Genomic DNA, 23,173 nt, shown 5'->3' with positions numbered 1-23,173 from the left:
GGAATGTAAATAGACAACATTTCCCCTCTTGACATGTATTTGTGGTAAACAAAGCTATTCATTATGTTTATAATACTCATCCTTTCCTTTCATTTCTGCCTGGTGGTAAAAGCATTTCAAGCAGCGGGCTGATATATTTTTAGCAGAAATCTTCTTTAACTAAGTCGTCAGAGTCAAATCAGCAGCTGACAAAATATAAGCATTATGAAACTGGGCTGATGATGTTATTTGTAGAATTGGTTTTTTAACTGAAGGACGATTTTTTTTCCAGCTACGAGGGAAAGCAAAAAGAGGTATTTAAGAAATTATCTCACTGTCTTGTTTATCATTGATTGTCCATGTTCTGTGTGCCCAGCTGCCTGTTCATTATATCATACAGCATCTGAAGCAGGTAGCAAGGGAGGGAATTTGCCAGCTTGGGTTTTTTCCTGTGTGCATGCAGCCATCTGTGGTGAGGGCACTGTCACGTCAAGATGCAACACCATCAGTAAAATAGCAAAGGCACAAGAGGTTATAGGCCTGAGTCAAAGCCCACCACCTCAAGGAACTGCTATCTAAAATGAGTCTTCCTTCACCTCCCCACAATGGCCAGTGGGTTTTCTCTAGGGCAAAGGAGCTTTTCAAAAGAACAAGCAAAACAAAAAGAAAAAGGTTGACTTTTCTGAGGGTGCTCTGGGTGACCCCCAAGGATGTCTTGTGCCTCGCCACACTCTTGGCTCAGGGCTCACTTTCTGCCACTTCCTACCCCTGGCTCCTCTCTCCTCTCCTTTGTGCTGTAGTCTCCACTGGGAACTTAAACTGTGGAAGCAGGATTTAAAGCTGAAGAAGAGTTCATGAACTTTGAAAAGCTTACTTCCTTTCAAGAAAAAAAGAAATAGCTACAGCCGTGTTATAAAAAGAAAGGACCCTACTTAGGTTTTAAGTCCCCTCCTTCTCTGTTTATACACAGGTGACACACAGATAGACATGTGAGTATATAAAATGCAGCAGGCACAATTTAAGGACACAGCAGAGTATCTTTTTTAAATGCAGTTTATGTAACGAAAAGGGCTGGAAACCCAATTCTAAACCACTAAACCTTTTACAAGTTTAAATTTTATTATTTCAAGGCTCTTTCATAGAGCCACAATAACAAAAAATCCTGCTGCTATCAAACAGCTCATCTCCCTGAAGGGAAGCTGGACCCTTGACCAGTCCAGACCCATTCCCAAAACCCTGCAGCGCTGCAAATGCTGTTCAGAGAAGGGAAAAGATCTGGTTGCTCCCTTCCCTAGGCACAACTGGAAGATTAAATGGGAAGATCCTTGGGTCATATCCACTGTTTGCTACTGGAGAATACTTGTATCAAAACCAATAAATTGAGAACAACCATGTAAGGTGGATACTTACAATTCACTTAGAGTTGTACAAGTCAAATATTGAAGGCATCTGACATTTCTAGGCTAAGTAACAAATTATATTAGCCACAGGAATGCATAATAGCAGCCCACGGATATGCCAAACTTATTCACTTGTTTTCAAAGGCCCCTGCTGCTTTCTGATTCACACCTACAACTAATTCCTGGCTGCTACTCATTTTCCAAGAATCAGTAATACAAACTGGAAGAAGGCTGATTTAGAAACCTCTCTTTCTTCAGAAGTCCATGCCAGCCTTCACAGGCTGATGAAAAAAACCCCAGCACGCTCCTCCAGTGAAGATTACCCAGACTTGCAGGCGAGGATTTAGCTGTACTAATACAAGAGCACAACTTCTATTCTTTTTTTTTCTCCTTTCTTTTTTTGTTGACCAATCAATTCAGCAACAGGCTTGATAGTGCCTCAAGGGCATCGCTTTCAACCACGTGATCAGCAGATTAACAGAGAGGCTGCAAAATCCTTTCCACTCAAACTGTTTTAACAGAGGATCAAAATCTTTCTCTTTGCGTGGGGATTTTTATTTAGCTAGTTCTTTTTATTCAGTTTGCACATGTTTGTGAAGGAATTAAGGCCTGCAAGGGCATGCAAGATGGTCTGGTTTGGCTTTAACCTTTTCCTTTCTATTTGTGTTTGGGAGTAGAAAGTCTTCCAGTTCCTTATGGGAATGTTGTCCTTTCCCCGGCTCCTACACTTGCATTATTATTGCAAGTGAATCTCATCAACCCACAGATGCTGGCCCTGACAGGATGGAATTTAAAACATTTTGAAAGAGCTCCCCCTTTTCCCTGCTGTAGTTCTTGTTCTCATTAAGGGGGATGGATATGTTGAAACAGGCTGTGGTACAATCTGCAGGGGAAAGGCTTGGGAAAGATGGGAGCTGGGTAAGTCCTGAGGGGTCACACAAGATTTACAGAGCTCTGCTGAACAATAAAACAACAGATTAAAATTGATCATGCAAATAAAATAAACAATAATTAACTGTTTCTTGGCCTCAGCAGTCTGGCTCCTGGGAAGCAACTGTTTGCAACATAGAGGTACATGGGAGCTCCTGCTGAAATCCTTAAGATTCAATGCCCAGATCCCTGAGCTGTGAAGGTACTGGTGGTGACAAGAGGGTGCACACAAAAATACCCTGAAACAGAGCAGAAAACCAGACTGCTTATATCCATCTAAGACATAAAAGCACACCTGGAGCTGCAGAGATTGAGGATCAAATGTGAAGGTCCACACAAAGCATGGCTGAGAGGTTTCTTTGGCTCTAGCACGTGTTGAAACAAAACCAACCCCCTCACTCAGCTGCTGGATGATGAACCACAGCAGTGAGCTGGGACAAGAGCAATTCACATACTAACAACAGAAACATCAAGAATAAACTCAGCAAAAAAAATTAATAGCTGACATTTGACACCAAGCAAAGTCTGGTCACAAACAAGTCACAGAATTCAGCAAATAAAGGCTTTTCCCAGAACTGTGCCTGGATATTCCCACAGTCCTCCTGTCAATATCCTACAGCTCCAGATTTCAAGCTGGGGAGCAGAGTGTGTGCACATAACTGAGGGCAAAGGGATTTTGCCTCACTGCCTGGGCAATGAAAGCTCCAATTCTGTTTTCATTTAAATCCCTAAACCTTTTTCTGCCTTTGCTGGGACCCACATGAGGTGGCTTGGGGTCTTTAAGACCAGAGGCTTTATAAAAAGCCATGCCAAAATGAAGGAATAAATTATTCCTTGCAGTGGATGAGCAGTGACAGACAGTTTTAATGACAACATTAAAACAGTGCTTGATTTGCATCAGAAAAACAGGATTTGCCTTCCAACGTCTCCACCTTCGTAAGACTCTCACTTATTTAGGCAATCTGCATTCATCCACCTGAGCGTAAATCCAGAGAGTTTCTGGGTATCAGCTGAGACAGGCTGCTTTTCCAGTCCTCTGTAGGAGAGCACAGCTTGTCCCAAGGACAAGGGACTCTCAGCAGTGCTGCCTCCAGAGCATCGCAGGGATGACTCACCCAGGCTGGGAGCAAGAGGCACCACGGCTCACAGAGCTGCAGTGTGACAAGGACCGCAGGGCACAGCCCGCGGCGGCACCGAGCTGGGGCTGCACACTGAGCACACCTGGCCCTGCACGGCCGGTGACACGGAGAAAATGTCTGAACTAGAGGGACGTCTTCCCAAAAGGTGTGTTCAGCTGTGGTAGGTGGCTTCTGGAGATGTCCCCAACAGGGAGTTAGGGGTTGGAATGCTGGGAAGCTTGTGAGATCAGGCATTAGAAAATACTCTACCCCACAAGGCGTTTTTACACTTTTACGTGGCTGAGCCATCAGTGTTCAAGGTGAGGTGTCTCAAGCAGATGGTGCACCCAAGGGTTTTGCTGCAGCTGTTCAGGGAACAGTAGATGTTTCTCTCCCCTGAGACCCACCAGTATAGAGCCATCTTTTCAGGTTTGGTTTCTCTGGTCTTTCAGTATCAGCCCAAATCCCTTTATTTTTTCAGCTGGCTTTAGTTTGGAGAGCTTTCTCATCACTTCTATCCCTCCTGCAAATGTATGAGGATTTTTCAAAATGGAAGCATTTTGAACACAAGAACAATACTTGCTAATGAAGTCATTTGTAAGTAAAATAAGTTCCAATCAAGAATATTGACGTGCTTTACTATATATTTATAAATACTACTCCTGTAAGTAAAGACAGCAGGATGGGGCATGAACTTCATTTGAATGTAATCCAATTTAAATCTAAAGCAATCATTGTTTGCTTGTGTATTTTATGTAATTTAAATTCCTGAAGAACCCATGGTTCTTCATTCTTGACCTAAGAATAATGTGGGAACAATTCTGTGTCTGATATAGAATTTGTTTTCTGTAAGCAACGTTGCCCAGTTCAGATATTTCAGACCGAACTGTTTTCACCATGCTGACAATATTTTTCAATAAGTGAATAAAGAGAGGGAAATAACTCCTTCCTTCATGAAGCCCCAGTGGCACATACAGCAGAAAATACATGTGGTGTAAGAGATCTTGGAGTGCAGCTGCTGTCTTCACACTTCACCCAAGGATAGACTGAAGGCCACAGATTTAAATGAAGTTATCCTTGTAAGCTTTGAAAATTCATCTGAGGAGCAGATCTGGAGGACATATAGCTAGACCCATCTGGTAGACTAAAAGCCCCTTGTTCCAGCAAATGAAAAACACCCATTGTTGAGGGAAAAGGGGAATATTTATGTCACCTACAATAGTTAATGGCTTAAGAGAGCTTTGTAACTGCACTTCAGCACTTGTAAGCTCAGAGCCCTGTGACTGACAGCCAAACTGTTGTCCAAAAATTCCCCAGGCTTAGTACAGATGCAACACGCAATGGGCAAAGTCAGGCAGCACATCTGTGGCCGTGGCCCTTGGGCTCGCTGCTCTCCTCGCTCATGTGCTGAAATACCAGTGCTGTAGTGAAAGGGCTGCGCTTCCAGGTGACCTTGAGCTGAAGAGAACAGGGGCAAGGGATTTATTTAAGGAGCCGGTGGGGGGAGCATGGTCTATTTTTAAAGAAAAATAATCCATTTTGTGGGTTATTACACTTTGGGCCTGGCTGGCTGCCAGAGAGAAAGGAGCACTCCCCTCCTCAGAGGGATGCTGTGAGCCCTCATGTTTTTGGCAGCACCTGCCTGTCCTCACTCGGTTCCTCTGCTCCAACAACAGTGGGATGGCTTTCCCCCTCCCACCCTCCCACACCGGTCGTAGCCAGACCCATAAATCCTCCTTTCCCAGGGTGTCGCCTCCTTGCAACATCCCCGGTTCCTGCAAACCAGAGGGCACTGCAGCCTCTGCAGTGAGCCACTGCTGCAAGTGCTCCTCCCAAGGTTGCAGTGAAGATGCTGAGGAGGAGGTTTGCTGGGTGTTAAATTCAGGCAGGAGTGGAGCAGGGAGGGGGTGCTGCAGTATCCATTCTGCTGTTTGATGCACTGAAGCCTCTGCCTCGGGGATTTGCCGTCAGCTGCTGCAGCGTGCGCAGTCTGCTGCAGGATCCAGCGCTGAGCCCTGCAGAACCAGACGCTGGCGCGGCTCCCTGGGAGAGGAGAGGGGTCAGCTTTGGCAACCTCGGGAGGAGGGAGAAGTGCAGTTGTTGGCGAGGCTTTGTGCTCTGCCCCATGTTTGTTCAAATCCAGAAGGGAGGCACGACAACAAACTGACAGTTTATTTATTTCCGTCCCTTTTCCCTGTATTCCCCACTCCTCCCCATGAGGTTGCCTTGAATCCAGGTTAAGTAATTCAGGATAGCAGAGTCACAAAAAGACTAATTAATTCCTCAGGTTTCATTAGACATTAAGGGTAATCACTGTCTGAAGCTTCAGACAGGCTCTGGATGAACACAAACCGTCATCAATGCCCAGCAGACAGCTGCCAGCAGTCTGGGAAGCAAATTTATCGCCCATCTGAATTTCAGGAACCCCAAAATACAGATCCTGATTTAAAACTTTGTCCTGGCATATGGAAATAACTGTAGCTGAAACTGGCAAATGTGGGAAATTCATTTTTAGATTAATTCTGTATTTAAGAATAAAAAACCCACCAGCTTGTGAGGAAGGGCTCTGAATGCCTCTTTTTCCTGACCGCTGAAAAGCAGCGAAGTGCCTTGAGCTGGGTGAGCTAAACTAGTGCTGAGTTCATTGAGGGAAGAAGGATTTAAAATCTGTCTTTTCTGAGGACTTGGCCTAAGAACCTGGAACAGGTCACTCTCTTTAATGAACTATAAAAATCATTCTTCCCATCAGGCAAAGGTGAGAAAGAAAATTCCTGCAGAGTCTTTCTCGGGGGCATTAATCTCTCTTGTACTGAAGCAATGGAATCTTCCCTATGAACCCAGTGGTAGCAAAGTTTAGCTCATAAGGCTAATTTCAAAGTAGCTCATATTGACTAACTTGTCTGACTGCAGATATTTATTTGTAATGAAAAATCAATATTTATTCATATTTAAGAATCGTTCTTTGAAAGCAGAGCTTTCCCCTGCTGGTCAAGACCAAGTAGAAGAAATTGCTCTGCTACTGAAACATGGCACTTCCTATTTTACATCCCAAAACAAGTCCACTCCGTACAGGCACCTGTCTCCACAAAAATCTGTGCCATCTTCTTCTGAGGAATGTGTAAAATTCCCTGAGATGGAAAACAATAGATCAACCCATGAATCCTGTCAGAAGTCAATGAATATCAGGAGTGATCATCCAAATTTCTCCCAGTAGTTTTATGTGTCTGAGCCAGGTTAGTGAAACTTTTCATGATCCTAGTTCTTTGGCAAGCCTTGCTACTCCTCTGACTTGAAAAATGAAAAAGAATTTTAAAATCTACCCCAAAGCTTAATGAGGCTATTTTATTTCCAGGACATTTCAATAGGCCTTAAGCTAAGCACTAATGCAAACTCACAAATAATACAGGTGCCACAAATGCAACATTTTATGGCATAGATATGGAAAATGGAATAGAACCCACATATCTTCACCTCGTTGTGTCTCAGTGCAACAATAAAATTCATCTGAAAGCTTGTTCCTAGAATTAATAAACATGTTGAACTGCAGCGCTGGGAGCATTAGGTCAGGAGCAAATTAATGTCATCGAGGCAGTGAAACCTGACTAGGTAAGGCATGTGCCACACTTGGGCAGCTGAGAAGGCTCCTTCCTTCCACTGCTGATTAACTCTTGCCCTTGGTTAGCAGAGGCAGCAATGGTGAGATGTGAAGATGGCCTGTCAGAACAGCCTGGCTCCTGAAATCATTAACAGAGCCTTTTTGGGTCCCTGCCCAAGAAATTACCAAACTCAAAAATCCAAAACCAGTGTTGTGTTGCTTATCCCCATTTAAGAAGAGAAATGATGAGTTGTTAGGTGCACTCTCCCCTTTCCTTGCCTTCCCACCACTGGGATTTGCCTGCTCCTCTGGACATGAAGACCATAACCACTGAGGAGCAGAGGGAGTCACACACTGAAGGTCTGTGGGCAAAGCACTGGAGGTTCATGGCATCAACAACTGCTCACAGAGACCCAGGGATGAGAGTGGACACTTCTCCTCTGCCCCTCAGTGGTCATCCACCCCCAGAGTAAGGGCAACCTCTAAACATGACCCGATGAAAAGTTAGACAGAAGGTGATCACAGAATATGAACCTTCCAGATATCCCCAAAGTCACCTCCCAGCAGGTGCCTTGGCAAACCTCCCAGGATAACAGGATAATAGGTAGCCTCAGGCCCTAGGTGGCCCTGTCCAAGGCCACTAAGGAACAGCAGCTCCTATCAGCTGTTTTCTTTTAAGACACTCCAAGGCACACAAGCAGAAGAGGCACAGAGTGTGAGTAAAGCCAGAGAAAGGAGAATAGTGTTCAGCTTTTCCAGCTGTTCTGGGGGGAATTTTGTAGAGACTGAGACTTGGGAAGGTGCCCAGAAGGTACCATAAGGGATCCAATGCATGTGTATGCTGTGAGACAAATACAGAATTCAGTAGGACACCAGTATTAAAATATTATTTCTCCAGCCATTTGTTGATTTAAAAGAGCTCCTTCTTTCTGATCCATGGCACAGCACCTGCTATTCCAAACATTATAAATTTCAAGGCCATATATTTTGTTTAATGCTGTTTCCAGAAGAGACAGGAACCTGCATTACAGGCTGCCAGCCACAGCTACCATATTATCCTAGGCATCTGATGCAACATCTCCAGAAATGAATGGGCCATGAGAAGCCCAAATCACTCTTCATCTGCTTCATCTCATCCAAAAGTGACACATAAACATTTCCCACTTCCATTACGTTTCTGTCACTAAAGTTATGAGGCTGGGAAGGCTTTTGTAGCATCTTTAAAGCACAAACAAAAAAACTTTGTCCCCTTCTCTCCCCAGTTCTGATTGTATGTCAGTATTTCTTGGCTCTGAAGTCTATAATCAGTGTAAGTGTGTTAGGGGGTTTGGGACTAAACAATAGAACAAATGTCATTCATCAGCAGAGACTCTTTGGCAGGAGCTGAATGAGGCTCGTGCCAGACACAGAGACTGACACAAGTAAGCAAAGAAACAGTAAAAAGTTTCCCATTTCATTAGAAATGTGCAATACACAGATTTTATAAAGTAATCAAATAATGATCAAAACGCTTACTAAGAAGATTAAAACCTTTCATTTCTTACGTAAATGGAAGCTTTGCAGAAAATGAAAAAAATGTGTAAGTATTTATTTCTAAAAATTACTGTCATCTTTTTCAAAGCTTTGACAGAAATGATTCCTTTTCTTTCCTCCAGCAAATCAAAGTTCTGTTCTCACTGCCTGGGGATCTGACTACCTTGTCACACATTCTGCACACACACTTAGTCAGCCAGCTACTAGAACAGAGGCAATAGGTTATCTTACTTCTGGAGGGAAGGACTGTTCTCTCAGGAATTGGAATAGGTACAAAATGCATAACATTTCTAATCTAAAATACTAATTTCCCCCCAATATTTTGCATTTTGAGCTTTCACGTTTTACCATATAATTGAAATGTCCTCGTGGGAGAAATACTGATTAACTTAAGCAGTAATGGAGACATTTATCCAGAGTGAGGTAGTTGAATTCTGAAACAAATTCATTTCAACAGCATTGATTAAACAGTATTTCCATATTCTTTGCTGGTCTGATTTATTAAACAAAGAATAATCTCTCAGTGACCCATATTTCACAACCATACCAGGACATCATTCAACAGGACACTACAACAGAACAGATGAATAAACTTTACTGGTAGTTTAGTCAAAAACTTAATTAATCACAAACAATAATATTTGTGTTTACCAAAACAAATATTTACCTTTTTACATACGCAAAACTGGCGATACTGACTTTCACAGTGACAACAAATATTTGCAGCTCTTTTTGTCAATGTCTCTTTTTTTATTGAGTACTAAAGAACTTCATCCTTTAACAACTGACTTGCTTAGTTCATTGTTAATCTCCATAAAGTTAATTCTTCACATGGCTTTACAATGTGCTTCCTGTAAAAATGGCACTTGTCCTTTGCTTTTTTATGGGTTCTAGGCAGAAAACTTCAAGAAAACTCAGAGATGTTTGCAGTAATGGCCAACTAAGCTGTCATCTGACCTAGAAATGGAACTTCTTGAATCACAAGCACAAGTGAGCGGCTTAATTTCCTGTGACATCTGCAGTTACATCTGGACATCTCCCTTTGGTCCATCTGTATTTGGCAGTCCTGCAGCGTGTATCATTTGCCCAAAGAATGCCAGATTGCTGCAGACCCTCACAAGTCCACATGCATTCGTCTTCCTTTGAAGACAGACAGGTCCTGGCAGTTCTGTTAAAAATTTTTAAATAATCACATGTCTCTATCTCAGCTCAAAATGATCCACTCCTGGCTTGAGATGGACATTTCTTCTGATCCCCTGCATCTTGTTTGCTATGTCCCATCTCAGAGTGACCACGAGTTTGTGAAAATGAGATTGTCACCCAGTCAACAAAAACCTCTTACACTGGTTTAGAACCAGTTTGATGAGTTTTCCCTGTATTCCAACATATGTTAGCACAGAAAGGGATTTTCTGAAATTCAGGTCGAATGTTCTTGTTTCAGCATTCCCAGGAACTTGCTTAGAATTTTCCATGTATAATACTGTATTAGCCTTCCTGCAATAACTATTTGTTCCTCTGTGTTACTCATGGCAGGCCTGAACAGCCTGTCATCTTCCTTTAGGATGACTTTTAACAATCCTAAAGCATCTACGAGGAACATTTTAATCCAGACAAGCTAAATCACTGTCCTAGATATTCTTCTTTGCTCAGTGTGATTCTCTGAGGGCTGCATCTCTTGTGACTGTTGCTGTGACAGTTGCTATTTCTGCAGAGGTGAACATGATAGCTCAGCTGGGGAACTGGGATCAGCGTACATCCAGCTGCAATTCTGCATTTTAATAGCCTCAAAACAAAGTTATTTCACCTGCCTCTTTAAGATTTCTGTCAAAAATCTTGTGGATAAAATTACAGGAACAAATGCGTGCCAAAACATCATTTTTTTGGAAATACTTAATTAGGAATATTCATAGAGAGCAAATTCTGGATTTGAAACGAGCTTTTCACTGTTCCCACACCTTCCCACATCTGCAGCCCTTGCACACTCAGAAAGGGAGCAGGAAGCCCTTGGGACAAAATGGAAGGAATGCAGTACAGGTAAAGCCTCGAATGCATGCAGCGAGCAGTCTGAAGATCCAGAGATTCTTTTCTGAAAAAAGACTCATCAAATCATTTCAGATGAAGAGGAAGCCAAGGAAAATCAAAATTCATGGTGAGCATTCCCAGAACACAGAAAATGATGGGGATTTCACTCTATAATTAGTTTGCTGCAAATTCCTCTCTGGTTTCTTCAAGTGCGTCATACCTTGAGCGTATCTCAGCCACGTGATTACTGAGGTGCTGATGAGCCACTTTTCTCAGCCTTGCCTCTGTTTTGGCCTTAAAGAACTGATTCAGTAGAGGTGAGTCAGTTCTCTGCCGTGCTGGAGAGAGGATCTGACCACGTTCTCCTTTAGACAGATGGTGACTCACAGCAAAATTCCTATTGTGCTCAACTGATTCAGGGTTTTCTAGAATACAGTACATTCCTGCCTTGTACAAACCACAGTATGTTTGTATATGTGTAACTTTCTGCCGAGTTTCTCAGTCAGAATTAAGTCGCTATTAGCTCTGAGATTCGGGGAGGGGTGGTGCTGTTGGTTTTTGTGGGGGGTAAAAGAGCACAGCTGCAGCCCCGTTTTCTTGGGGCACATGAAGAATGGTGTTCAAGGCTTTCTGAGCCTCTGTTCTGCCCTGTGTGCTCCAGTTGCACACTGCACATCCCTTGGAAAGGAGGAGCAGGTCCACAGCCTGTCCTCTGTGTAATGCAGCTATGCATTATTGAAGTTTTTGAACTCCAGACATTTGCTTTGGGAATAGGCTCCTTTGTTACTGTGTCCAGAGAGTTAAAAAGGGCTTAATTATGGCCAAACAGACCTTCCTCTTCCACTGAAATGATTTGAGAAATACCTGTATTAAAGAGCTGCTCTCTTAGTGTAAGAACTGCCATTCTTTCAGGAACAACACCCTTAAACCTGGAGTATTCCTGACAAAGCTCCCTGTTGCTCTGGAAGCTGACCCAGTTAATGCCGTCCCAGCTCAGCAGCCTGTGATGGGTTGGACCTGGCTGGATGCCAGGTGCCCACCGAAGCCTCAACTGGACAGGGGAGAGAAAATGTAACAAAAGGCTTGTGGGTCAAGATAAGGATGGGGAGGTCACACAGCAATTTCTCTCGTGGGCAAAACAGACCCAAATTAGGGAAAGGTATTGAATTTATTACCAATCAAATCAGAGTAGGACAATGAGAAGTAAACCCAAATCTTAGAACACCTTCCCCCCACCTCTCCCTCCTTCCTGACCTGAACTTTACTCCCGATTGTCTACCTCCTCCCACCAGCAGGGAATGGCGACTGCAGTCAGTTCATCACACGTTGACTCTGCTGCTCCTTCCTCCTCAGGGGAAGAATCCTCACACTCCTACCCAGTAGGAGACAGTCCTGCAATAAATTCTGCAACTGGGTCCTTCCATGGGCTGCAGTTCTTCATGAACTATTTCAGCACAGGCCCCTTCCACAAGGTCCAGTCCTTCAGGAACAGGCTGCTCCAGCGTGGGTCCATTCCATGGGATGCAATCCTTCAGGAACACGTTGCTCCAGCGTGGGTCCATTCCATGGGATGCAATCCTTCAGGAACACGTTGCTCCAGCGTGGGTCCATTCCATGGGATGCAATCCTTCAGGAACACGTTGCTCCAGCGTGGGTCCATTCCATGGGATGCAATCCTTCAGGAACACGTTGCTCCAGCGTGGGTCCATTCCATGGGATGCAATCCTTCAGGAACAGGCTGCTCCAGCGTGGGTCCATTCCATGGGATGCAATCCTTCAGGAACAGGCTGCTCCAGCGTGGGTCCATTCCATGGGATGCAATCCTTCAGGAACAGGCTGCTCCAGCATGGGTCCCCCACAGGATCACAAGTCCTGCCAGCAAACCTGCTCCAGCGTGGGATCCTCTCTTCCTGCTCCACAGGTCCTGCCAGGAGCCTGCTCCAGTGTGAGCTTCCCATGAGGTCACAGCCCTCATGGGAAGCATCCCCCTGCTCTGGCATGGGTCTGCTCCACAGGCTACAGGTGGATCTCTGCTCCCCTGTGGACCTCCATGGGCTGCAGGGCCACAGCTGGCTCACCATGGGCTGCACCACAGGCTGTGGGGGAATCTCTGTTCCAGCACCTGGAGCACCTCCTCCCACTCCTTCACTGGCCTTAGTGTCTGCAGAGCTGTTCCTCCTACATTTTCTCACTCCTCTCTCTGGCTGCAGTTGCTCTTGTGCAGGTTTTTTCCCAACTTCTTTAATCTGTTATGCCAGAGGCACTGCCACCATCGTTCACAGGCTCAGCCTTGGCCAGCGGCGGGTCCATCTTGGAGCCAGCTGGCACTGGCTCCATTGAATCCAGGGGAAGTTTCTGGCAGCTTCTCACAGAATTTCCCCCTGATATCCCCCCCAAAACCTTGCCACACAAAGCCAGTACACAGCCACGCTGCCCTGACTACTCTGGCAAGCTCCCTGTCTCCTGTGTGCCACCTCAGGAGACCAAGCTCCACCATACTCAACTGTAGCTTGTCCTGCTGGACAGCTTGTCCTGGGTAAAAGCAGTAAAATCATCATGATGAGACGTGATCTCCAAAGTGACCGTGGCTTTGTTCCCTTCTCCGCCTCGCTCTGGCCCATAAAAGCATTCATCTGAGCAACTGCTTACAAGCACAGGCACGACATTCACAAATCCCACCTCGCAGCAGGATCTCATCACTTCTGATGATACCCTTTTTATAGTCTACCACTTTCATTCACTCGCATGTCTTCAGCTGTGAGGCAGCAATTTAACCCCCCATCTGGCGCTATTAATTTGCACTGATAACTTCATGTCTCTTCTGAAACAGGCTTCTATTTCTAACACACTTGAAAAGAGGGCCTTTTTTAGGCTTTCTAGCAAAAGGAAAAATGTTTGGGCTCTGCCTTGTGATATCACAAACACTGGTTTGCTCTTATTGTCAGCGTAAGTGCTGCAGAGCAAGTGCACATCTCCAACACCGCAGTGAGTGGGTAGCAGTTGTTATCCTTTTGCTCTGCTATTTGTCTCTGAGACACCAGCTACAGGGGACACTGCTCACAAATCCTGCCACCCTGCTGTCTGTACATGCCTGTAAGACTGAGATTAGGAGTAAGGATGCACCTCTGCACCCCCTCTGCATTGTGAAATGCAAAGGTGGAACAGAAGGCTATGGCTGCTGTGGGGATGAAGACTGGGAACCAGGAGTGAGTGTTTTATAACCTAACACTTCAGAACACCTTTAAAAGGACTCTATCAAAAACTTGAGGATTGGAATTTACTTTTTAAGTCTAGGGAATTGTCAATGGTGTGCTCATAGGGAAAGAACAGCAAGAAAGAGAATTAAGCAAAAAGCCCATCCTGTCCTTTCTCTTATTTTAGTCTGCTGGCTTTTGTCTTTTTTGGGGGGTTGGGTTGGTGTTTTGTTGGATTTTGTTCCATTCCTCTAGTTACTTCATTCTGGTTTTTATCCTCTTGTCCCCTTCCTCATCCTTATTGGTACAGTGGATCATTTTTTGGTTAAGATAAAATAACTCTTCTAAGCCCAGGAATTGGCCTACTGTGTTTGACAATACTGGAGAGCCTGGTTAAATTTTGAAAGGTCTCTGACCTCCCTACTGCAGCAAATTGATTGTTATGAGGAATAGATTCTGACTGCAGGCATGAATGGAAGAACTCTGGCTGGAGAACAGCTAAGTGTACAACACATTTCTTGGAAATGTCACCACAAAGACTGAATACAAAAAGAAGGTAAAAAAATTGAAATTTAAACAGCTTTGGAGTCTCTCATTCTGTTCTTGAACATCTAATTTCCAGCATCATGGAGTGTGCCCTGGCCTTTGGATCAGTGTCTTATCTCTTCACCTGCCAGGCTGGGGAGCCTTTTAAAAGTTTTGTGGGTAAGCTTCTACATGCAAGTAAAGGCTTTCTGCAGGCAAGGAAAGGACAGAAATATGGGATCCTCACTGGGAAAGAATGGACCTCTTAAGAATATGAACTCTAAAGAGGAAAGCAAACGTTATTCCATAAAGGAATAGGAGCAACCACGGGAAAATCACAGTATGGCAGCAGCAGAGCAGCTCATCAATCTAAATAGCAGTTTAATAACTTTGCAGATAAATGCTTGCATCCACAATAAAGAATTTATTGGATTTCACTGTTCAATTAAAAACCATATATTGTCACATTCTTCACTGTGGGCAATTTTTGAAAGCAAAACTGGATAATTGTACTGCTGGAGGAGCAGTTAAGATGGAGAAGCACTGCAACCTGTGGGATGTCCTGTTTTATAGGGGTTTCAGTTCACTGACGGGTAACTTCTTCTGGCCTCCTACTCAACAACCCAGTCAAAGGAGAGGGAAGCACTGGGGTCCTTGTAGCTGAGAGAGAGTTAGCTCTTCATCTCCACCTGCACTGTGTTCCTGCCTTCCTACTCTTTCCCTGTTGTCCCTCTGTGATCTGGGTGGCCCATTGCCTGTAATGCCTTGTCTGTCCATACCAGCACACCAAGCCCCTGTCCTGAATGGGGCTGAAATGGGTCTTTCTCTGCATCTCCTTCTCTTGAGAGGGTGGTTTCCCCCAGGAAACTTGGGCAATATGATGAGAGCAGGAGCTGAGGCTGCAGAAGTTGACGTAGGACTGGGAGGAGACCCCAAACTCCAAGAAACAGAAAGGCAGCACAGCTATTGAGGCCTCCAGAGGATGAGAGATGCTGCTCAGCTCTTCTGTCACATGCTACCCTCTATCAGCCTGCTTAATACTGTAACCTTAAGTGCCCTGGGCACTAATCTGGAAATTGGGGACCTTTTGTGTGATGTCAACAGCTCTTCTGCGTTCTTATTTGCCAGCCTGTTAGAAGTGCACACCTGTTCTTGTTTACCAGGCTTAGAAAATGATCCTCAGAGCCTGCAAGTTGCTTCAGGAGCAGCCTATTTTGTACTATTTAAAACAGTTAATTAAGAAAAAGGGAATGAGACTACACAATGATTTTAAAATGCCTTGCTAATATTGAAAATCTAAAGCCTGCAGATGGCCCTACTGTTGCATTACAAAGGAGGTCTAGAGCATTTTCAATTATACTTAGTGCATTCCTGGCGCCTCGAGGGTTTTTTCCACTGTCTCTTGACGTGCTCATCTCTAAAATGAACTAAACCGACAGCAAAGAAACATCCAGGCCTTTTTTTCCCCTCCTCTCTTTTCTTCTGTTAAATAAGAAAACCTCTTAGGAACATCAGACTTGAAGAGACTCGCTGCCTTATCAAGTCCAGTCTCTTGTGACCACCACCAGCCACGCCATATGATCCCCTTTGTGCACTCATCCAGCAGCATCCTGAACCCCTCTGCTGCTCTTAGTCTTTCTGCCTCTTGCTCCTGCCATTGGTACAATAAAAGACCTATATTTTCAGGAATTGCAAATTCCATATCCCAAGAACACGTTTTTAATGGCAGAAAAGCTGCCGGAAATCCTTCAGCAGGCTCTGCAACCAATACCTGTCTCCATACAGCTGAGCAAATAAAACACACGCTTCTCTGGGGAGAACTGGCTGTTGGAAGTCGGCAGTGAATTCCAGTTTAGTTGGGTTCACATACCTTGGTTTGTTTCTAGAGGGCTTTTCACATCCTTGAGTATCACTTAGGTGAATGTTCTCTGGAAAAGGAAATGTTTGGCTAAAATACTCAAATATTCACAGAACATACCCAGGTTGTATATTCAGCTGGTTACTGGTTTGGAATTGGTGCTGCTGAAGGGATAGGGCTCAGTCCTGCTCTCCCCAGCAGCTCAGTGCAACTCTGGAGGAACACACAGCTCTGGCAAAGTCCTGGTCTTGTGTAATGCACGAGCAAATGCATGAATGTTTCATCCACCTTCTGGTCTGAGATCACTTTCTTCTCTCCCTATCATGAATGTAATAACCTGGATTTATATGGCACCTTCCAACCAAGCCTTTTACTAACCTGAAGGGAACAATCATGGGTAACACCCTGTCAAATTTGACGTGAATGACAACCACCTTTGTTGGGAGAAGGTTGCATTGTAGGGGTATCAATTTTAGGTCACCACCCCCAGGCAGTGGAAACTGCTATGCCCTAATACTCATAAAAATATATTTTCAAAGGTACGGGATTCTTATCCTTCATCTGAAGCTGAGGAATGCAAACTGGAAGTTATTTTAATCTGAGCTTTTTCTTTTATGGATGGAGGCACTTGGCAAAGGTTACATTTATTTAATGTGTGATACTTGCACCTGAATCCAGATATTCCATGTGCAGCCCTGGTGTTTTAATCCCTAACCCCCAATATCTGAAGTTCAGATGTTACCAAACATCTCTAGACCAATAAATTGCTAGAGCTTTCCTACTGTTTTCTGCAGGAACAAATTATCCCTACGAGATGCCTGTGCCTAATAAACAGGGAACAGAAATTTCTCTCCTAACGATGTCAGTCGCTGGCGGGGTCAGCGCTGCTGGGCACAGGCTGCCCTGAGCCCGCAGAGGTTTGTGCCCACGTGTGTGCACAGGATGCAAAGGCTCCAGGAGGCAGCAACGCTGGGCTGGATCAAACAGCAATTCCCTGATGGCTGCAGAAACGCAAGCTTGGCTAAATCCCTCGGAGGTGAATGGTGAGGTGCCTAACGATGTGAATGGGACCAGACTGAACAAAAATATACCAGTGCAGGAAGGAAAAGGAAAACTTTAATTTGCATCTAAAGCATAGTGAAGCTAATTTTAGTACCTTTTACTTTAAAAAATGCTTAAATATGCATGGAAGACTTCTGTTCCTGTTTTAAAAAAGAATCAGTGAATGGTAACACTATTTTGACAGATGAGCTCTTCTGAAGAAGTATGCTTTTGTTTTGTGAAATTTTTTAGAGTAGCTGGAGGAAATATATTTACCTCTGTAAGACAGATCAAGGAACTGGCATCTGCACAGTTCCTCTGGGAGCTATAATTTTCAGGAGTGGGAAAACGAACCAAGGAGAGGTTGGCACATCTTCCAAATAACTGTTTTATACAAAAGGAAAAAAAAAAAAATACTACTTCTTCTACGGCTATGTTGCAATTCAGAAACAGAATTCCTCTCCTTTGGGTGGAGAGTAAGTATAACAAATAAATACATCATGACAAACACCAAGCTGTGAAGTGATCAGAGCTTTAGTTTTCAATCTAAACTTCTAGTCTCTTTCACAGACTAGTGATAGTGAAAATCTTTGAAGATTTGCTGGGATTTTTAACAAGGGAATCTGCTGGGATTTTTAGCAAGGGAATGCTACTGAGAAAATGTGGGAGATGGAAGAGATCAATGCAAAATTACAAATGTGCCCTACCAAGCACTCTGCAGTGCCCTGTATGTGCAGCTCCCTGATAATTGGTAGGTTATGAGTAAGAAATAGCAAACCTTGCATTAATTTCACAAATCACCTACATGAGGCATCCTTTTGTAATGTCTAGGATATCAGTTTTAGTTGTTAGCACTGCCATAGTTTATGATAACTCTCATTTTGCTCATGGACTCTACCAGTAAATGCTGGCACAATAACTTCATCGTATCAAATGCACAAGGAAAACAACAATTATAGTGAAAACATGTAAAAACAGTTCCCCTCTTTCAGTTTTAGACACTTGTACAGTGAGACTTGACTTTGCCTTTGTTCTTTTGTGTTTCAACTCTACCAATACTATGTCTCAGACATTAAGAATATTGCCTTAAAAAACTTGATGAAAGAAGGATAATTTTTCTATGCATTTACTGGAATGCAGGAAAACTTCACACTACTTCACAGCTTGAAAGAAAAATGAATACCTGCTGCTAGGAATTTCCAACTTTTTCTGCACACAACTGTGCCTTTAGGAAAAGCTCAGCTGCGTCCTTGGTTTTACAGCATATACAAGTTCTGCTGGTGTTATGTACCAGCAGAGTGCAGCAGAACCCAACCTGAAACAGAGGCGTAATGTGCAGGATTCCTCCTCTGCTGCTTCATCACTGCTCCTTGTCATCATTTCTAAGGCAGCCTGGCTGTGTGAGCCTCAGCCATGAGGGTCTACAACAGTGAGACCAGGCCGGTAAAAAATAGGGATGGGATTTGGGAGGGCACCATTTAAAATGAGTGGTTTTTTTAGAAGAGCTGCTCCTTCAGCAAATAGACCCATTTCTGGTTTAAAACATAAACAAGGAGTGCCAGCTTGAAAGATTATTGGCCGGGAGAGTAGCAGAGCACTCAGTTATGCCACTTCACACCAACTGACAATGGGGTCCAGTAATAAGTTAAATCCCATCCAAAAAGTGAAATAGAGCACTGTTAGCTCTAAAGAAAAAAAAATAAAAATCTCTTAGCCAGAGAGAGCACAGATTGGTCAGCACTAACATTCAGCTCTCAAAGGCCAAGAACAGTCATGATTAATTACTTAGTGTTTCCTTCTTCTCCTCCCTGTGCCTGTAATAGAATTCAGCTTTCTCCAGTGGGTAAGATAAGCTACTGTGTCTCTCATTATTTAAGAAAAAAGAGGAAAAGGTTTAATGCAATGATTACATCCTCTTTAGAATCACAGCATGCCAGTATATTTCAGAGGGGTCACGTACACAGCATTTGTTTCCCTTTCAAAAACCTAAACTGCTAAATATTCTTTTACAAGTCCCACAAAATGATGTACATGGAAGTATTTTCCTTGATTTCAACTGACTTTGGATTAGACTCACTGGAATAATCAAAATCAGAAGTCGACACTCATCACCCTTCGCATCAGGGTCCTCATGCCCCTAATGTGTTTCTTTCATCCTGATGATCTTTAGCAGGAATTAAAAGAGGATTGTAGGTGAGCATGAAGTGTGAGGAAATAGCAAGTGAAGATGAAAGATGCAAAAGTAAAGCCAAATTTCCTTCTAAAACAACAGGGCAAGTGGTTCAAACACTTCCTCTAGGCCATTCACATCCACTTTTGGGTCTTGCAGTGTCAGCTTTGGGGCCATCACAAAGCAGGGAAGAACAATTTTGAACCTATGCAGTTGACTTGTCTGTGTGCTTGGTGGAAAGTCCTAGAAAATTTAGTGGGATGTGGGACAGCATATTGAAAATCATGATCAGATAAGAGACAGATTTTGCTGGTGGGAGTTTGTATGTGTCTAAGCATTTGTGGAGGGAGTAACAAAGGGGTGACAGACAAGAACTAGGAATATAACTTGTGTGTTTTGGAGAAAGGGCTCGTTGCAATACAATGCAGCAAGCTGAATCTGCAAGGTCAGTAGGCGAGAAAGCCAGAGTTTATTGAAACTAAGGGAAAAGACATCGTTGGAGGCTCAAAAATAATAAGCTAAAAAAATAAAGGATTCTTTGACAACTTATAGCTTTGACAAACTATATGCAGCATTCCCAGTAGATACATGAGCCCTATGCCTGCTCCCAAGTCCAGCTTCCTAGAGGTAATCATGATCTGCCTGAGAAGTGCATCCTGCAGCAGCTCTCCAGCAACACATTATTCTTGTCCGCCTTAGACTCTAAAGCTCTAAAATGCTGGAACAAGTCTGTTCTTACAGATTGCCTGGCACTGGCCCAGCCCAAAGGTGACTGCATTGGTAGCAGGGCATGAAACTCCACAGACAGAAAAATGAACTCTGCCCAATGAATGCTGCAAAGTCAGCCTGTATCTGTTGTGGGTTTACCCAGCTTAGAACCCTAGAAACCTCTTAAATGAGTGTGTGTGTGAGTGTATAAATATGTACCCTCCTCATGTTGTAAAACATCATGACAGAGATTTGGAGAAAAAAAAATGCAAGAAAAAGAGTAATTGTGTGACAACAAGCCAAGGTAAATGGAAAACAGTTTGTGCTCTTCATTCCTGAGAGAAGAAATCATTAACAAAGTGAGCCCTACACCGTGCCATATACTTTCTGTTTTTCCCTGAGGATTGCTACAAAAGAAGCAGCTGTAGCATTGTGACACACAGACATAAAAATCGCTGAAGTTGTGTTCACACTGACAGGAAAAGTGTTTTGTTTCGTTACCTCGCTCAGTTAAAGCAGTGCAAGCACTAGGTAGACACCGTGCTTTACCTGCCTTAGCACTTTAATCTTGCTATTTGTTGCCATACCTAAAGCATAGGGAGAAAAATGAAAAGCTTTCCCTTGACCTGAAAAGCAGCTCCCACCTCCAGTGCAATAAATCTGCGAAGTGAGCTGCATCTCATTAGATGTATTTTGAGGGTTCATACTGGCTGGATTCTGCTGTTCTTTCTTTCACTGCCCCCATGAGTTCAATGGACACACAGCCTGGTCCTGAGAGCTCCCAGAAATGCCACTCTCATTTTCTAGTTAGCTGTGGAAAGAAAATTCCGCTGCATTTATTTGGGGGTTGCTATCTAGCTGCATTTGATTTTGTAATGTGCTGAGTTTCTGCAACTCCTCTTGACTTCAGAGGCAGCCTCAAGTTTTTGCTTTTGCCAATCAGGCCTGCCTGCATCTTCAGTCTGGTCACCTCTGTTATCTTTTTGGCACCCATCCTAGGAATCAAACTCTTCAGCGGTCACCTCCTGGCTGACCTGTTCTGCGCGACACAGCAGCAATGGAAAACCACTGCTGCTTTTTCCTTGATTAGCTTCTTTGTAAGGATGTGCAGGGGGCTGGGGGGGCTAGGAGAGAGTCACTTCCCCAGCCATACCCACCGGAGCACTCCTCTCCCACATGGCTCCATCCCTTCCCTTGCCATCCTAGGGGTGGCTGCCCCACACCACCCTTGTGCTGATCAATGGGGGAGTTGCTCCATGCCCAGAGCTAGGACGAGGTGGGGGTGTGGGACGGGCATGTCCTTGCGGGCGCTGCGGCCAGGGCTGGAAGCAGACAGGTCTGGGGTGTGGGGCTGCTCTGCCACCCCCGGGCACCGCCGCAGACCAGCCCCCCTCTCCCCCGGCTCCGTTTTCAGCTGGGAACGAAAGCAGCAGCAATTATTCAAGCCAAGCACGTAAATCTGGCAGATCCCGCGGCTCCGGTTTGACGCAGCTACGCAGCGCAGTGTCTGGACACGCAGCCCAATCCCCCTTTCTCCTCTTGTTTATTCGCCCCGCAGAAAAAAAAGCAGCGAAGTTACCAACTTGGAGCCGCACCGAGGGGTTGGGGGGGTTGAGGTGCCGGGAAGCGGAAAGGACGGGCGGAGGGAACACCGCCGGCGTCGGGGGAGCCGGGGCCAGGAGCCGTGACGGGGCAGCCCGCGTTACATAAGGCGGCGGCTCCGCACCGCTCCGCAGCGCGGAGACCGGGGCGGGGGGGCCGGCACGGACTCAGCCCCCCCGTGTCACGGCACAGCGGCGCTGGAGCCCGCGGCACGCAGTGCCCGGGGCGCCCGGGGGGCAGCGGCACCGGCGGGACGGACCGCGGCTTCGGGGAAGCCCCGGGGGCTGCCGGTGGTCCCTGCGGGCAGTGCCCGGCCCCGGGGGACCCCGCGGGCTGGGCGTTATGTAACCCCCCCGCCTTCTTTACACAAACACCTCTCCAAGGAGAGGGACCAAAGTGCCAAACGCCGATTAATTGCAGGAAGTGATGTTATTGGCCTTTTTATGTTGTTTGTTTGTTCTTTGTTTTTAAATTTTATTTCTCCCTCTTCTCACTCTGAGCTGCACAACCACAACTGCTCTTGCCCGCGGTCCTGTCCTGGAATGAGGGAGCACCGCTGCTTGCCAGTTGGGAATCGCTTCCCAGTCCCGTGTCCGGGGGCGCAGCCCCGGGGCGGGAGGCGCGGAGCCGCAGGGCGCTGCAGCACGGCCGCCTCCGCTGCCGCCGCGGGGGCACCGCGACGGCTCCCGCGGCCGCGGTGCTGAACATACACATACACACAGACACAGACATACAGACCGACACATGCACAGACACACACACAGACACAGGCACACACACAGACACAGACATACAGACAGACACATGCACAGACACACACACAGACGCAGACACGCACAGAGACACGGACACCTCTCACCCCCCGGTCTCGGCGCGGGGCCCGGCGCTGTCCGCGGTGCTGAACACACACGGGGACACACACAGACAGACAGACACACGACCCCTCCCCGTCCCGCTCGGGCCCGGCGCTGTCCGCGGTGCTGATGCTCCGCCGCAGCCCGGCGCGGTGCGGGCGCTGCAGTGCCCCGGGCGGCACAGCCCGGTCCGGCCCAGCAGCGCAGAGCGCCCGCAGACCCTTCTTCCCGCTCCGAGCTGGGAATGGCGCTGGTTCCCCTTCTCCTCCGACCTTCCCTTCTCCGCCGGCCTCCTGTCGCCCGCACGGCCGGGAGGCACAGCCCGGCTGCCTCCGCTGGCTCCAGCCGGCGATGAGGCTGGCGGCGAAATTACCCCATTCTCCCTGCCTTTCTCTGTCCCCGCAGCAGCCCAGAGGCTGGAGACAAAAAGCCGAACGGGTCCCACTTTAAATATATCCATTTTTCCATTTCATTTTCGTCAATACCGCCCCCTCCCCCTGCTCAGCCGGGGCCCGCGGTGGTCTCCCACCTTTACCTGGGCTGACGGAGCGCGGCGCGGCGGAGTCGGTGGGTCGGTGCCGCAGCTGGATGGGAGGCAAGGACAGGAGGCTGCTGACCTCCGCGGGTCTCCTTCTTCAATGGAT

General features: G+C 45.8%; 1 protein-coding gene across 1 annotated transcript in view; it reads right to left on the bottom strand.

The window, feature by feature from the left end:
* The window catches only part of SNAP25 (synaptosome associated protein 25), a 61,924-nt gene extending 38,751 nt beyond the window's left edge, over positions 1-23,173 (bottom strand). The window contains exon 1 of the mRNA XM_069008440.1: positions 23,065-23,173. The gene's annotated coding sequence lies outside the window, so the exon portion shown is untranslated. The remainder of the gene's footprint in view (positions 1-23,064) is intronic.

Source organism: Aphelocoma coerulescens, chromosome 3, assembly GCF_041296385.1.
Source record: "Aphelocoma coerulescens isolate FSJ_1873_10779 chromosome 3, UR_Acoe_1.0, whole genome shotgun sequence".
NCBI lineage: Eukaryota > Metazoa > Chordata > Aves > Passeriformes > Corvidae > Aphelocoma > Aphelocoma coerulescens.
The sequence above is the reverse complement of the archived record's forward strand: the minus strand, read 5'-3'. Positions and strand labels throughout refer to the sequence as shown.